Source organism: Corvus hawaiiensis, chromosome 5, assembly GCF_020740725.1.
Source record: "Corvus hawaiiensis isolate bCorHaw1 chromosome 5, bCorHaw1.pri.cur, whole genome shotgun sequence".
NCBI lineage: Eukaryota > Metazoa > Chordata > Aves > Passeriformes > Corvidae > Corvus > Corvus hawaiiensis.
Genome location: NC_063217.1, coordinates 76,151,918 through 76,166,083, shown reverse-complemented (window position 1 = coordinate 76,166,083; position 14,166 = coordinate 76,151,918). Strand labels below are relative to the sequence as shown.

The 14,166-nt window shown below is 51.5% G+C and overlaps 2 long non-coding RNA genes across 3 annotated transcripts; both read right to left on the bottom strand.

Moving 5' to 3' along the window:
* Positions 1-1,861: 1,861 nt before the first annotated feature.
* On the bottom strand, positions 1,862-2,982 carry LOC125326691. Of its 2 annotated transcripts, none has more exons than XR_007203944.1 (3): positions 2,896-2,982; positions 1,972-2,035; positions 1,862-1,893 (listed from the first exon to the last, which is right to left on the bottom strand). It is a non-coding gene; the product is annotated as an uncharacterized LOC125326691 (long non-coding RNA). The 2 variants fall into 2 exon arrangements; XR_007203943.1 differs by lacking the exon at positions 2,896-2,982 and adding an exon at positions 2,377-2,427.
* A 1,203-nt stretch (positions 2,983-4,185) lies between these two features.
* On the bottom strand, positions 4,186-8,458 carry LOC125326683. The gene is made up of 3 exons (XR_007203935.1): positions 8,425-8,458; positions 8,205-8,330; positions 4,186-4,214 (listed from the first exon to the last, which is right to left on the bottom strand). It is a non-coding gene; the product is annotated as an uncharacterized LOC125326683 (long non-coding RNA).
* Positions 8,459-14,166: the final 5,708 nt, after the last annotated feature.

The following is a 14,166-nucleotide window of genomic DNA, read 5'->3' as shown; positions in this document are numbered from 1 at the left end:
GCTGGTAGACTCAGCTCTGAGCAGGCCCAAGAGAGCAAGAGAGTGAACGGGTGAGAGAGAGAGAGAGAGAGAGTAGGAGCAAGAGTAGAAGTGGAAGAGAGGAATGAATAGAAGTGATAATGAGAATGAGTAGAAGAGAGAGAGTGAGAATGAGAATGAGAATGAGTAGAAGAGAGAGAGTGAGAATTGAGAATGAGAATGTCTGAAGTCCTGGTTACAATACAATAAATCATCTTCTGCACTGAATATTCTAATTGTCACTAACCAATCTAATACAAGATACAAATCCTATAGCATTTACATACAGCCTATAAGAGTTCTTATATTACCATAGAGTGTTACATCTTAACTTCTAAAAACTACTCTTTGGACCCCTTCTGCTGAGCTAGTAGGGTCTGCTCTGACCCTTGGACCTGTTTGCAAGCAGAGGGTATTGTTCCATCAAGAGGGGATTACTTCAGTCGGCCATACCATTGTTTTCTAGTTGTTCAGTAACTAAGACCTGGTATTTCAAAAGTGGCTTTCATTTCGATGTTGCCTGTAGTTTTCATATTCCCAAAATCTTTTGTCAGGCAATCATATTTCCGAGGCTTTCCTGTTTCATCTTCCCCAACAATGCGGGAACCCCCTCACCCGGTATGGGGCGCTCTGCCAAGGATTCTAATCCGTCTGCATCTGCAAGAAAGTGATGACAAAAGTCAAAGGGCTGCACGAGAACTTAACAGCTCCAGCCATCTTGTGTCAATCTAGGAATATCATCTAGAGGCCAAACTACACCCTACATTACAGATTTAAAGGCCTTGGGCCTTGTTCTAATACACCTATAGGCCAGGCTATGCAGCAGGGCAGAGCAACTCTAGGCCAAACCCATGCAGGCACTCGTGACACAGGAGATGACAAACAAGAGGATGCCAAGAGGAGAGAGAACTCTTGGCGGAAAGCATGACTGCAAGCACATCGAAGGGCTAAGGCAAAAGACCTGTGACACAAGACACCCAAAAGACACGGCGTACACAATAGACAAGCGACGCAACACGCACTGGGACTGCTCTGCCCTGCGCACCTCAGCATTGTGATCAAACGTGAGAGTTTTCCATTATGCGGGCTAAGGCGCCCCTTCTTGGGTATCCCCATCTCCAAAGCTGACTCAAAACTCCCTCCCAGAGAGCCCCGACCCGACACGCCGCTTTCATTCCCTCCGTGGGTCATATCCCTCAACTTATCTCTCGGACGTCTGGGGATGTGAATCTTCCTGGGGAGCAAAAGAAGGCCGCCTCCCGCCGTCCCAGAAGCTCCTGCCATTGCCAGGCTGTTGTCTCTCAGTCAGCTACAATAAAGAAAACCGAACATCAGTACACGAGCTTAGTGGCACACCGGCCAAAACCCAACAATTCCACTACTCACTGTCTCCTAAAAAGGCCAGGGTCCTCGGGCCACACGCTTCAGCCAAGCTCCGAGGCCAACGCCATCATCACAGGGCATACCTGGGTTGAGTGGAGACGAGCTGATGTGGCATGACTGAAACTTGAGTAGGCCCTCGCTCCTCCTCCCTCCCTCCCTCCATCCCCTCCTCCCTCCCCGACTTGCCGCAACTCCTCGGCCGTTGCCAAAGGCCACCCGGACAGTACCTTCACATGGAAAAGGTAAAGGCTTCGTCGCAGAGTCCCACGATACTTGCAGAGTACTCACGAGGGCGGTGAGACACATCCGGCGGCCGGTCGGTGAGGGGTTTTGGTGTACTACAAGTGGACCGCCTGAAACACACAAATGACAATGGATGCTTAGAGCTGTACCAGAACTTGGCACCCAAGGAATAACACGTGGTTCTTACCACCAGGGACTTCTTACCTCGTTCACTTGACCTTGACTGCTGAGATCTGGCTTTATCTCCTCCTAAGAACAAAGACAAAGAACAATGCTGTAACACAGCCACCATATACACTTGCTCTGCAAACACAAACGGTGACTGACCTTCATGTGGGAACCCCCTCACCCGGTATGGGGCACTCTGCCATGGATTCTAATCCATCTGCCTCTGCAAGAAAGTGATGACAAAAGTCAAAGGGCTGCATGAGAACTTAACAGCTCCAGCCATCTTGTGTCAATCTCGGAATATCATCTAGAGGCCAGACTACACCCTACATTACAGATTTAAAGGCCTTGGGCCTTGTTCTATTACACCTATATGCCAGGGTATGCAACAGGGCAGAGCAGCTCTGGGCCAAACCCACGCAGGCACCCGTGACACAGGAGATGACAAACAAGGGGATGCAACAAAGAGAGAAAACTCTGGGCTAGATGATCACAAGGACCGAGCAAATGAGGAATGAGATGACCTAGGCGAGACCGACGGGGAGCCAAGGAGGTTGCACGAACCCTGGCAGAAGAGGATGATAACAGAAGGACTTATTCCAAGAACTGCAAAGACGGATGCCCGAGAATTGGACGGGCGGAATCCTCTAGCTATCTTCGTATTCTTACAAGTCCTCATCCCCTATAATGGATCGTTGCAGTGCACAGCTGTCGATGCAGCTCAGAACAAGACCTGAAAAGACACCCGACTCAATGTCGCTGAAGAGAGACGTGATGCTGATGCACCTCCAAGCTCACGAGTCAAAGGATCAATGGTATCAGCACCGCACTGAGGAACACCAAGAACAGAGACGCTAAGAATAATGCCCAGCGTTTGCGATAAGCATCTCAAAGGGCTAAGGCAAAAGACCTGCGACACAAGATGCACAAAAGACAGAGAACGCACAATAGACTAGTGACATGTACCGGGACCGCTCTGCCCTGCGCACCTCAGCACCGTGATCAAATCCAAGACTTTTGCTTTATGGGGCCTAAGGGGCCCCTTCTTGGGTATCCCCGCCTCCAAATCTGACTCAAAAATACCTCCCGGTGAGTCCCAACTCGACACCCCGCTTTCACCCCCTCTGTGGGTCGCAGGCCTCGACTTATCTCCTGGATGTCTGAGGATATCAGTCTGCCTCGGGTGCAAAAGAAGGCCACTTCGCCAGGCAGGAACCTCATGTCTTCATCGGGCTGGTTATCTCTTGGTCAGCTACAATAAACAAAAGCAAAAAACATCAGTGCATGAACTTAGTGGAACCTCAGCCAAAACCCATCAGTTCTGCCACTCACCGTCTCCTAAGAAGGCCGTGTTCCTCGGGCCGCACGCTTTGGCCAACCTCCGAGGCCAACGCCATCGCCATCATCGCAGGGTATACCTGGGTTAAGAGGAGACAAGGTGATGCGGCATCGCCTAAACTTGAGAGGGCCCTCGCTCCTCCCTCCCTCCGCAACTCACTGCAAGTCCTCGGCCGTTGCCGAAGGCTTCCCGGACGGTACCTTCACATGAAAAAGCTAAAGGCTTCGTCGCAGAGTCCCTTAATACCTCTGTGGGTCGCAGGCCTCAACTTATCTCCTGGATGTCAGGGGATGTCAATCTGCCTAGGGTGCAAAAGAAGGCCGCCTCACCATGCAGGCAGCTTGTGCCTTCACCGGGTTGGTTATCTCTTGGTCAGCTACAATAAACAAAAGCAAAAAACATCAGTGCATGAACTTAGTGGCACCTCAGCCAAAACCCGTCAATTCTGCCCCTCACCGTCTCCTAACAGGAGATGACAAACAAGAGGATGCCAAGAGGAGAGAGAACTCTCGGCGGAAAGCATGACTGCAAGCACATCGAAGGGCTAAGGCAAAAGACCTGTGACACAAGACACCCAAAAGACACGGCGTACACAATAGACAAGCGACGCAACACGCACTGGGACTGCTCTGCCCTGCGCACCTCAGCATTGTGATCAAACGTGAGAGTTTTCCATTATGCGGGCTAAGGCGCCCCTTCTTGGGTATCCCCATCTCCAAAGCTGACTCAAAACTCCCTCCCAGAGAGCCCCGACCCGACACGCCGCTTTCATTCCCTCCGTGGGTCATATCCCTCAACTTATCTCTCGGACGTCTGGGGATGTGAATCTTCCTGGGGAGCAAAAGAAGGCCGCCTCCCGCCGTCCCAGAAGCTCCTGCCATTGCCAGGCTGTTGTCTCTCAGTCAGCTACAATAAAGAAAACCGAACATCAGTACACGAGCTTAGTGGCACGTCGGCCAAAACCCAACAATTCCACTACTCACTGTCTCCTAAAAAGGCCAGGGTCCTCGGGCCGCACGCTTCAGCCAAGCTCCGAGGCCAACGCCGTCATCACAGGGTATACCTGGGTTGAGTGGAGACGAGCTAATGTGGCATTACTGAAACTTGAGTGGGCCCTCGCTCCTCCTCCCTCCATCCCTCCCTCCCTCCATCCCTCCCTCCCTCCCCGACTTGCCGCAACTCCTCGGCCATTGCCAAAGGCCACCCAGACGGTAACTTTACATGGAAAAGGTAAAGACTTCGTCGCAGAGTCCCATGACACTTGCAGAGGACTCACGAGGGCGGTGAGACACATCCGTCGGCCGGTCGGTGAGGGGTTTTGGTGTACTACAAGTGGACCGCCTGAAACACACAAATGACAATGGATGCTTAGAGCTGTACCAGAACTTGGCACCCAAGGAATAACAAGTGGTTCTTACCACCAGGGACTTCTTACCTCGTTCACTTGACCTTGACTGCTGAGATCTGGCTTTATCTCCTCCTAAGAACAAGGACAAAGAACAATGCTGTAACACAGCCACCATATACACCTACTCTGCAAACACAAACGGTGACCGACCTTCCTGCGGGAACCCCCTCACCCTGTATGGGACGCTCTGCCAAGGATTTAATCCTTCTGCATCTGCAAGAAAGTGATGACAAAAGTCAAAGGGCCGCACGAGAACTTAACAGCTCCAGCCATCTTGTGTCAATCTCGGAATATCATCTAGAGGCCAGACTACACCCTACATTACAGATTTAAAGGCCTTAGGCCTTGTTCTATTACACCTATATGCCAGGGTATGCAACAGGGCAGAGCAGCTCTGGGCCAAACCCACGCAGGCACCCGTGACACAGGAGATGACAAACAAGGGGATGCAACAAAGAGAGAAAACTCTGGGCTAGATGATCACAAGGACCGAGCAAATGAGGAATGAGATGACCTAGGCGAGACCGACGGGGAGCCAAGGAGGTTGCACGAACCCTGGCAGAAGAGGATGATAACAGAAGGACTTATTCCAAGAACTGCAAAGACGGATGCCCGAGAATTGGACGGGCGGAATCCTCTAGCTATCTTCGTATTCTTACAAGTCCTCATCCCCTATAATGGATCGTTGCAGTGCACAGCTGTCGATGCAGCTCAGAACAAGACCTGAAAAGACACCCGACTCAATGTCGCTGAAGAGAGACGTGATGCTGATGCACCTCCAAGCTCACGAGTCAAAGGATCAATGGTATCAGCACCGCACTGAGGAACACCAAGAACAGAGACGCTAAGAATAATGCCCAGCGTTTGCGATAAGCATCTCAAAGGGCTAAGGCAAAAGACCTGCGACACAAGATGCACAAAAGACAGAGAACGCACAATAGACTAGTGACACGTACCGGGACCGCTCTGCCCTGCGCACCTCGGCACCGTGATCAAAACCAAGACTTTTGCTTTATGGGGCCTAAGGGGCCCCTTCTTGGCTATCCCCGCCTCCAAATCTGACTCAAAAATACCTCCCGGTGAGTCCCAACTCGACACCCCGCTTTCACCCCCTCTGTGGGTCGCAGGCCTCGACTTATCTCCTGGATGTCTGAGGATATCAGTCTGCCTTGGGTGCAAAAGAAGGCCACCTCGCCAGGCGGAAACCTCATGTCTTCATCGGGCTGGTTATCTCTTGGTCAGCTACAATAAACAAAAGCAAACGAACATCAGCGCATGAACTTAGTGGCACCTCAGCCAAAACCTGTCAGTTCTGCCCCTCACCATCTCCTAAGAAGGCCGCGGTCCTTGGGCCGCACACTTTGGCCAACCTCCGAGGCCAACACCATCGTCGCAGGGTATACCTGGGTTAAGAGGAGACAAGGTGATGCGACATCGCCAAAACTTGAGGGGGCCCTCGCTCCTCCCTCCCTCCGCAACTCACTGCAAGTCCTCGGCCGTTGCCAAAGGCTTCCTGGATGGTACCGTCACATTGAAAAGCTAAAGGCTTCGTGGCAGAGTCCCTTAATATTTCTGGAGGGCTCACGAGGGCGGCAAGCCAGGTCTGTCAGCCGGCGGCGAGGGGTTTTGGCGTACTACAGGTGGACCATCTAAAACACACAGATGACAATGGATGCTTAGAGCTGTACCAGAACTTGGCACCCAAGGAATAACAAGTGGTTCTTACCACCAGGGACTTCTTACCTCGTTCACTTGACCTTGACTACTGAGATCTGGCTTTATCTCCTCCTAAGAACAAGGACAAAGAACAATGCTGTAACACAGCCACCATACACACTTGCTCTGCAAACACAAACGGTGACTGACCTTCATGCGGTGTAGGTTACGGGGGTTCTGGGGTCCAGTCGGGACGGCCGGACGTAGACGGTGACGGATGGAGACGAGAGATCTCTATAGGCAGGTCTTGGGACACAGTCGGTTTATTGTAAAGGGCGTGGGTATTGGGGCACTGCTCAGAGCTGGTAGACTCAGCTCTGAGCAGGCCCAAGAGAGCAAGAGAGTGAACGGGTGAGAGAGAGAGAGAGAGAGAGTAGGAGCAAGAGTAGAAGTGGAAGAGAGGAATGAATAGAAGTGATAATGAGAATGAGTAGAAGAGAGAGAGTGAGAATGAGAATGAGAATGAGTAGAAGAGAGAGAGTGAGAATTGAGAATGAGAATGTCTGAAGTCCTGGTTACAATACAATAAATCATCTTCTGCACTGAATATTCTAATTGTCACTAACCAATCTAATACAAGATACAAATCCTATAGCATTTACATACAGCCTATAAGAGTTCTTATATTACCATAGAGTGTTACATCTTAACTTCTAAAAACTACTCTTTGGACCCCTTCTGCTGAGCTAGTAGGGTCTGCTCTGACCCTTGGACCTGTTTGCAAGCAGAGGGTATTGTTCCATCAAGAGGGGATTACTTCAGTCGGCCATACCATTGTTTTCTAGTTGTTCAGTAACTAAGACCTGGTATTTCAAAAGTGGCTTTCATTTCGATGTTGCCTGTAGTTTTCATATTCCCAAAATCTTTTGTCAGGCAATCATATTTCCGAGGCTTTCCTGTTTCATCTTCCCCAACAATGCGGGAACCCCCTCACCCGGTATGGGGCGCTCTGCCAAGGATTCTAATCCGTCTGCATCTGCAAGAAAGTGATGACAAAAGTCAAAGGGCTGCACGAGAACTTAACAGCTCCAGCCATCTTGTGTCAATCTAGGAATATCATCTAGAGGCCAAACTACACCCTACATTACAGATTTAAAGGCCTTGGGCCTTGTTCTAATACACCTAGAGGCCAGGCTATGCAGCAGGGCAGAGCAACTCTAGGCCAAACCCATGCAGGCACTCGTGACACAGGAGATGACAAACAAGAGGATGCCAAGAGGAGAGAGAACTCTTGGCGGAAAGCATGACTGCAAGCACATCGAAGGGCTAAGGCAAAAGACCTGTGACACAAGACACCCAAAAGACACGGCGTACACAATAGACAAGCGACGCAACACGCACTGGGACTGCTCTGCCCTGCGCACCTCAGCATTGTGATCAAACGTGAGAGTTTTCCATTATGCGGGCTAAGGCGCCCCTTCTTGGGTATCCCCATCTCCAAAGCTGACTCAAAACTCCCTCCCAGAGAGCCCCGACCCGACACGCCGCTTTCATTCCCTCCGTGGGTCATATCCCTCAACTTATCTCTCGGACGTCTGGGGATGTGAATCTTCCTGGGGAGCAAAAGAAGGCCGCCTCCCGCCGTCCCAGAAGCTCCTGCCATTGCCAGGCTGTTGTCTCTCAGTCAGCTACAATAAAGAAAACCGAACATCAGTACACGAGCTTAGTGGCACACCGGCCAAAACCCAACAATTCCACTACTCACTGTCTCCTAAAAAGGCCAGGGTCCTCGGGCCACACGCTTCAGCCAAGCTCCGAGGCCAACGCCATCATCACAGGGCATACCTGGGTTGAGTGGAGACGAGCTGATGTGGCATGACTGAAACTTGAGTAGGCCCTCGCTCCTCCTCCCTCCCTCCCTCCATCCCCTCCTCCCTCCCCGACTTGCCGCAACTCCTCGGCCGTTGCCAAAGGCCACCCGGACAGTACCTTCACATGGAAAAGGTAAAGGCTTCGTCGCAGAGTCCCACGATACTTGCAGAGTACTCACGAGGGCGGTGAGACACATCCGGCGGCCGGTCGGTGAGGGGTTTTGGTGTACTACAAGTGGACCGCCTGAAACACACAAATGACAATGGATGCTTAGAGCTGTACCAGAACTTGGCACCCAAGGAATAACACGTGGTTCTTACCACCAGGGACTTCTTACCTCGTTCACTTGACCTTGACTGCTGAGATCTGGCTTTATCTCCTCCTAAGAACAAGGACAAAGAACAATGCTGTAACACAGCCACCATATACACTTGCTCTGCAAACACAAACGGTGACTGACCTTCATGTGGGAACCCCCTCACCCGGTATGGGGCGCTCTGCCATGGATTCTAATCCATCTGCCTCTGCAAGAAAGTGATGACAAAAGTCAAAGGGCTGCATGAGAACTTAACAGCTCCAGCCATCTTGTGTCAATCTCGGAATATCATCTAGAGGCCAGACTACACCCTACATTACAGATTTAAAGGCCTTGGGCCTTGTTCTATTACACCTATATGCCAGGGTATGCAACAGGGCAGAGCAGCTCTGGGCCAAACCCACGCAGGCACCCGTGACACAGGAGATGACAAACAAGGGGATGCAACAAAGAGAGAAAACTCTGGGCTAGATGATCACAAGGACCGAGCAAATGAGGAATGAGATGACCTAGGCGAGACCGACGGGGAGCCAAGGAGGTTGCACGAACCCTGGCAGAAGAGGATGATAACAGAAGGACTTATTCCAAGAACTGCAAAGACGGATGCCCGAGAATTGGACGGGCGGAATCCTCTAGCTATCTTCGTATTCTTACAAGTCCTCATCCCCTATAATGGATCGTTGCAGTGCACAGCTGTCGATGCAGCTCAGAACAAGACCTGAAAAGACACCCGACTCAATGTCGCTGAAGAGAGACGTGATGCTGATGCACCTCCAAGCTCACGAGTCAAAGGATCAATGGTATCAGCACCGCACTGAGGAACACCAAGAACAGAGACGCTAAGAATAATGCCCAGCGTTTGCGATAAGCATCTCAAAGGGCTAAGGCAAAAGACCTGCGACACAAGATGCACAAAAGACAGAGAACGCACAATAGACTAGTGACATGTACCGGGACCGCTCTGCCCTGCGCACCTCAGCACCGTGATCAAATCCAAGACTTTTGCTTTATGGGGCCTAAGGGGCCCCTTCTTGGGTATCCCCGCCTCCAAATCTGACTCAAAAATACCTCCCGGTGAGTCCCAACTCGACACCCCGCTTTCACCCCCTCTGTGGGTCGCAGGCCTCGACTTATCTCCTGGATGTCTGAGGATATCAGTCTGCCTCGGGTGCAAAAGAAGGCCACTTCGCCAGGCAGGAACCTCATGTCTTCATCGGGCTGGTTATCTCTTGGTCAGCTACAATAAACAAAAGCAAAAAACATCAGTGCATGAACTTAGTGGAACCTCAGCCAAAACCCATCAGTTCTGCCACTCACCGTCTCCTAAGAAGGCCGTGTTCCTCGGGCCGCACGCTTTGGCCAACCTCCGAGGCCAACGCCATCGCCATCATCGCAGGGTATACCTGGGTTAAGAGGAGACAAGGTGATGCGGCATCGCCTAAACTTGAGAGGGCCCTCGCTCCTCCCTCCCTCCGCAACTCACTGCAAGTCCTCGGCCGTTGCCGAAGGCTTCCCGGACGGTACCTTCACATGAAAAAGCTAAAGGCTTCGTCGCAGAGTCCCTTAATACCTCTGTGGGTCGCAGGCCTCAACTTATCTCCTGGATGTCAGGGGATGTCAATCTGCCTAGGGTGCAAAAGAAGGCCGCCTCACCATGCAGGCAGCTTGTGCCTTCACCGGGTTGGTTATCTCTTGGTCAGCTACAATAAACAAAAGCAAAAAACATCAGTGCATGAACTTAGTGGCACCTCAGCCAAAACCCGTCAATTCTGCCCCTCACCGTCTCCTAACAGGAGATGACAAACAAGAGGATGCCAAGAGGAGAGAGAACTCTCGGCAGAAAGCATGACTGCAAGCACATCGAAGGGCTAAGGTAAAAGACCTGTGACACAAGATGCCCAAAAGACACAATATACAATAGACAAGTGACCCAACATGCACTGGGACCGCTCTGCCCTGTGCACCTCAGCATTGTGATCAAATGTGAGACTTTCCCATTATGCGGGCTCTAAGGGGCCCCTTCTTGGGTATCCCCATCTCCAAAGCTGACTCAAAAATCCCTCCCAGAGAGCCCCAACTCGATACTCCGCTTTCATCCCCTTGACTTATCTCTTAGACATCTGGGGATGTGAATCCACCTGGAACGCAAAAGAAGACCGCCTCACCATCCTGGAAGCTCCTGCCCTCGCCAGGCTGTTTGCTCTTAGATGGCTACATTAAAGAAAACCAAACATCAGTACAGGAACTTTGTCGCACATTGGCCAAACCCCAACAATTCTGCAACTCACCATTTCCTAAGAAAGCCAGTGTCCTCGGGTCGCATGCTTTGGCCAAGCTTGGAGGCCGACGCTGTCATCACAGGGTATACCTGGGTTAAGAGGAGACGAGGTGATGCGGCACTGCTAAAACCTGAGTGGACCCTCGCTCCTCCTCCCTCCCTCCCTCCCCGACTTGCCGCAACTCCTCGGCCGTTGCCAAAGGCTACCCGGTGGTACCTTCGAATGGAAAATATAATGACTTCAGTGTAATACTTCCAGAGGGCTCACGAGGGCAGCAAACCGGGTCCGTCGGCTGGTTGGCGAGGGGTTTCAGCGTAATACAAGGGGACCACCTGAAACACACAAATGACAATGGATGCTTAGAGCTGTACCAGAACTTGGCACCCAAGGAATAACAACTTTTTCTTTCCACCGGTCACCGCTTACCGTGCTCACTTCACCTTGACTGCTACTATCTGGCTTTACCTCCTAAAAATAAAGACACAGAACACTGCTGTAACAGCCACCATTTACATGTGCCATACAAAGACAAACTGTGACTAACTTCCCTGCAGGAACCCCCTCACCCCATATAGGGCGCCCTGCCATGGATTTAACCCTTCTGCATCTGCAAGAAAGTGATGACGAAAGCCACAGTGCTGCATGAGAACTTAACAGCTCCAGCCATCCTGTGTCAATCACAGAATGCCATCTAGAGGTCAAACTACACCCTACATTACAAATTTCATGTCCCGGGGCCCTGTCCTATTACACTTATAGGCCAGGCTATGCAGCAGGGCAGAGCAGCTCCAGGCTAAACCCATGCAGGCACCCGTGATACAGCAAATAAACAAGGGGACATGACGAGGAGAGAAAACTCTCAGCAAGAAGAACAACCGCAAGCACATCGAAGGGCTAAGGCAGATGACACAAGATGCCCAAAGGACGGAGAACGCACAATAGACAAGTAACATGACATGCACCATGATTCCTCTGCTCTGCACATTTTAGCCTTGTGAACAAAAGTGAGACTGTCCCTTTATGGGGACTAAGGGGCCCCTTCTTGGGTATCCCCGTCTCCAAAGCCGACTCAAAAATCCCTCCTGGCGAGTCCCGACCCAAGACCCCGCTTTCATCCCCTCTGTGGGTCTTAGCCCTCGACTTACCTCTCTGAAGCCCAGGCTGCGAATCCTCCTCGGGCGCAAAAGAAGGCCTCCTCGCCGGCCGGGAACCTCCTGTCGTCATCGGGCTGTTGTCTCTTGGGCGGCTGCGATAGAAAAAAAACCCAAACTTTAAGGCCTGAACTTAGTGGCACGTGGGCCAAAAGCCTACGGTTCCTGTACTCACCATCTCCTAAGATGGCAGGGGTTCTCAGGCCACACGCTTTGGCCATGCTTCGAGGCCGACGCTGCCGTCGCAGGGGTCACCTGAGTTAAGAGGAGACAAGGTGATGTGCCATTGCAGAAACTTGAATGGACCCTCGCTACACCCTCCCTCCCCTCCCTGACTCACCCCACCTCCTCGGCCATTGCCAAAGGCAACACAGAGAACACCTTCAAATGGAAAAGGTAACGGCTTCTTCTCAGAGTCCAGTGATACTTGGGGATGGCTCACAAGGAGAGCGAGCCGGGTATGTCAGCTGGTCGGTGAGGGGGTTTGGCATAATACAAATAGACCGCCTAAAACGCACAAATTGACATTGGATGTTAAGAGCTGCACCGGAACTTGGCACCCAAGCAATAACAACATTTTCTTTCCACCCGTCACTGCTTACCTCACTCACTTGACATTGACTGCTGCTATCTGGCTTTACCTCCTAAAAATAAAACCAGACAACTAGGCTGTAACATAGCCACCATTTACACTTGCCCTGCCAAAACAAACAGTGCGTCACCTTCCTGCAGGAAGCCCCTCTCCCGGTGTGGGGTGCTCTGCCACAGAGTTAATCCATCTGCATCTGAAAGAAAGTGATGACAAAAGTCAGAGTCCTGCACGATAACTTAGCAGCTCCAGCCACCTTGTGTCAATCTAACAATACAATCTAGAGTCCAACTACAGCCTACATTACAAATTTCAAGTCCCCAGGCCTTGTCCTATCACACCTATACTCCAGACTATGCAGCAGGGCAGAGCAGCTCCGGGCCAAACCCACATAGGCCCCAGCAACAACAGGAGATGACAAACAAGGGGGAGCAACAAGGAGAGAAAATTCACTGCAAGAAGAATGACCACAAAGGCACCTCAAAGGGCTAAGGAAAATGATGTGCAATGTGAAATGCCCAAAAGACACAGAAGACACGATAGACGAGTAAGGCAACACACACTGGACTGCTCTGCCGTACGCGCCTCAGCATTGTGATCAAAAATGAGACTTTCCCATTATGTGGCCTAAGGGGCCCTTTCTTGGACAGCCCCATCTCAAGAGCTAATTCAAAAATCCCTCTGGGCGACTCCTGACCAGGCACCCCGCTCTCATCCCCTCCGTGGGGCATAGCCCTCGACTTATCTCTCAGATGTCCGGGCATGCAAATCTGCATCAGGTGTGAGAGAAGGCCGCCTCACCATCTGGGAAGTTCCAGCCATCGCTGGGCCATTGTCTCTTAGTCGGCTACCATAAAGAGAACCAAACATTAAGGGGTGAACGTAGTGGCATGTCGGCCAAAACCCAACAATTTCTCTACTCACTGTCTACTAAGAGGGCCGGGCTCCTCGGGGCCCCACGCTTCGGCCATGCTCCAAGACTAACGCCGTCATCGCGGCGCATACCTAAGATAAGAGGAGACAAGGCACTGTGGCACCGCTGAAACTTTAACAGACCTTGGCTCCTCTTCCCTCCCTCCCTGACTCACCGCACCTCCTCAGCCATTGCCTTCACATGGAAAAGGTCAAGGCTTCATCGCAGAGTCCCGTGATACTTGCGGAGGGCTCACAAGGACGGCAAGCGGGGTACGTCGGCCAGTAGGCGAGGGGGTACAGTGTAATACAAGTGGACCGCCTGAAACACACAAATGACAATGGATGTTAAGAGCTGCACCAGAACCTGGCACCCGAGCAATAACAACTTTTTCTTTCTGCCGGTCACCGCTTACCTCACTCACTTGACCTTGACTGCTGAGATGTGGCTTTACCTCCTAAAAATGAAGACAGAGAACTAGGCTGTAACACAGCCACCATTTACCCTTGCCCTACAAACACAAACGGTGACTGACCTTCATGTGGGAACCCCCTCAGCCGGTGTGGGGCGCTCTGCCATGGATTTAATCCATCGGCATCTGCAAGAAAGTGCTGACAAAAGTCAAAGTGCTGCACGAGAACTTAACAGCTCCGACAATCCTGTGTCAATCTAGGAATGCCATCTAGAGGCCAAACTACACTCTACACTACAAATTTCAAGTCCCCGGGCCTTGTCCTATTACATCCATACACCAGGCTGTGCAGCAGGGCAGAGCAGCTCCGGGACAAACCCGAGCAGGCACCCGTGACACAGGAGATGACAAACAAGGGG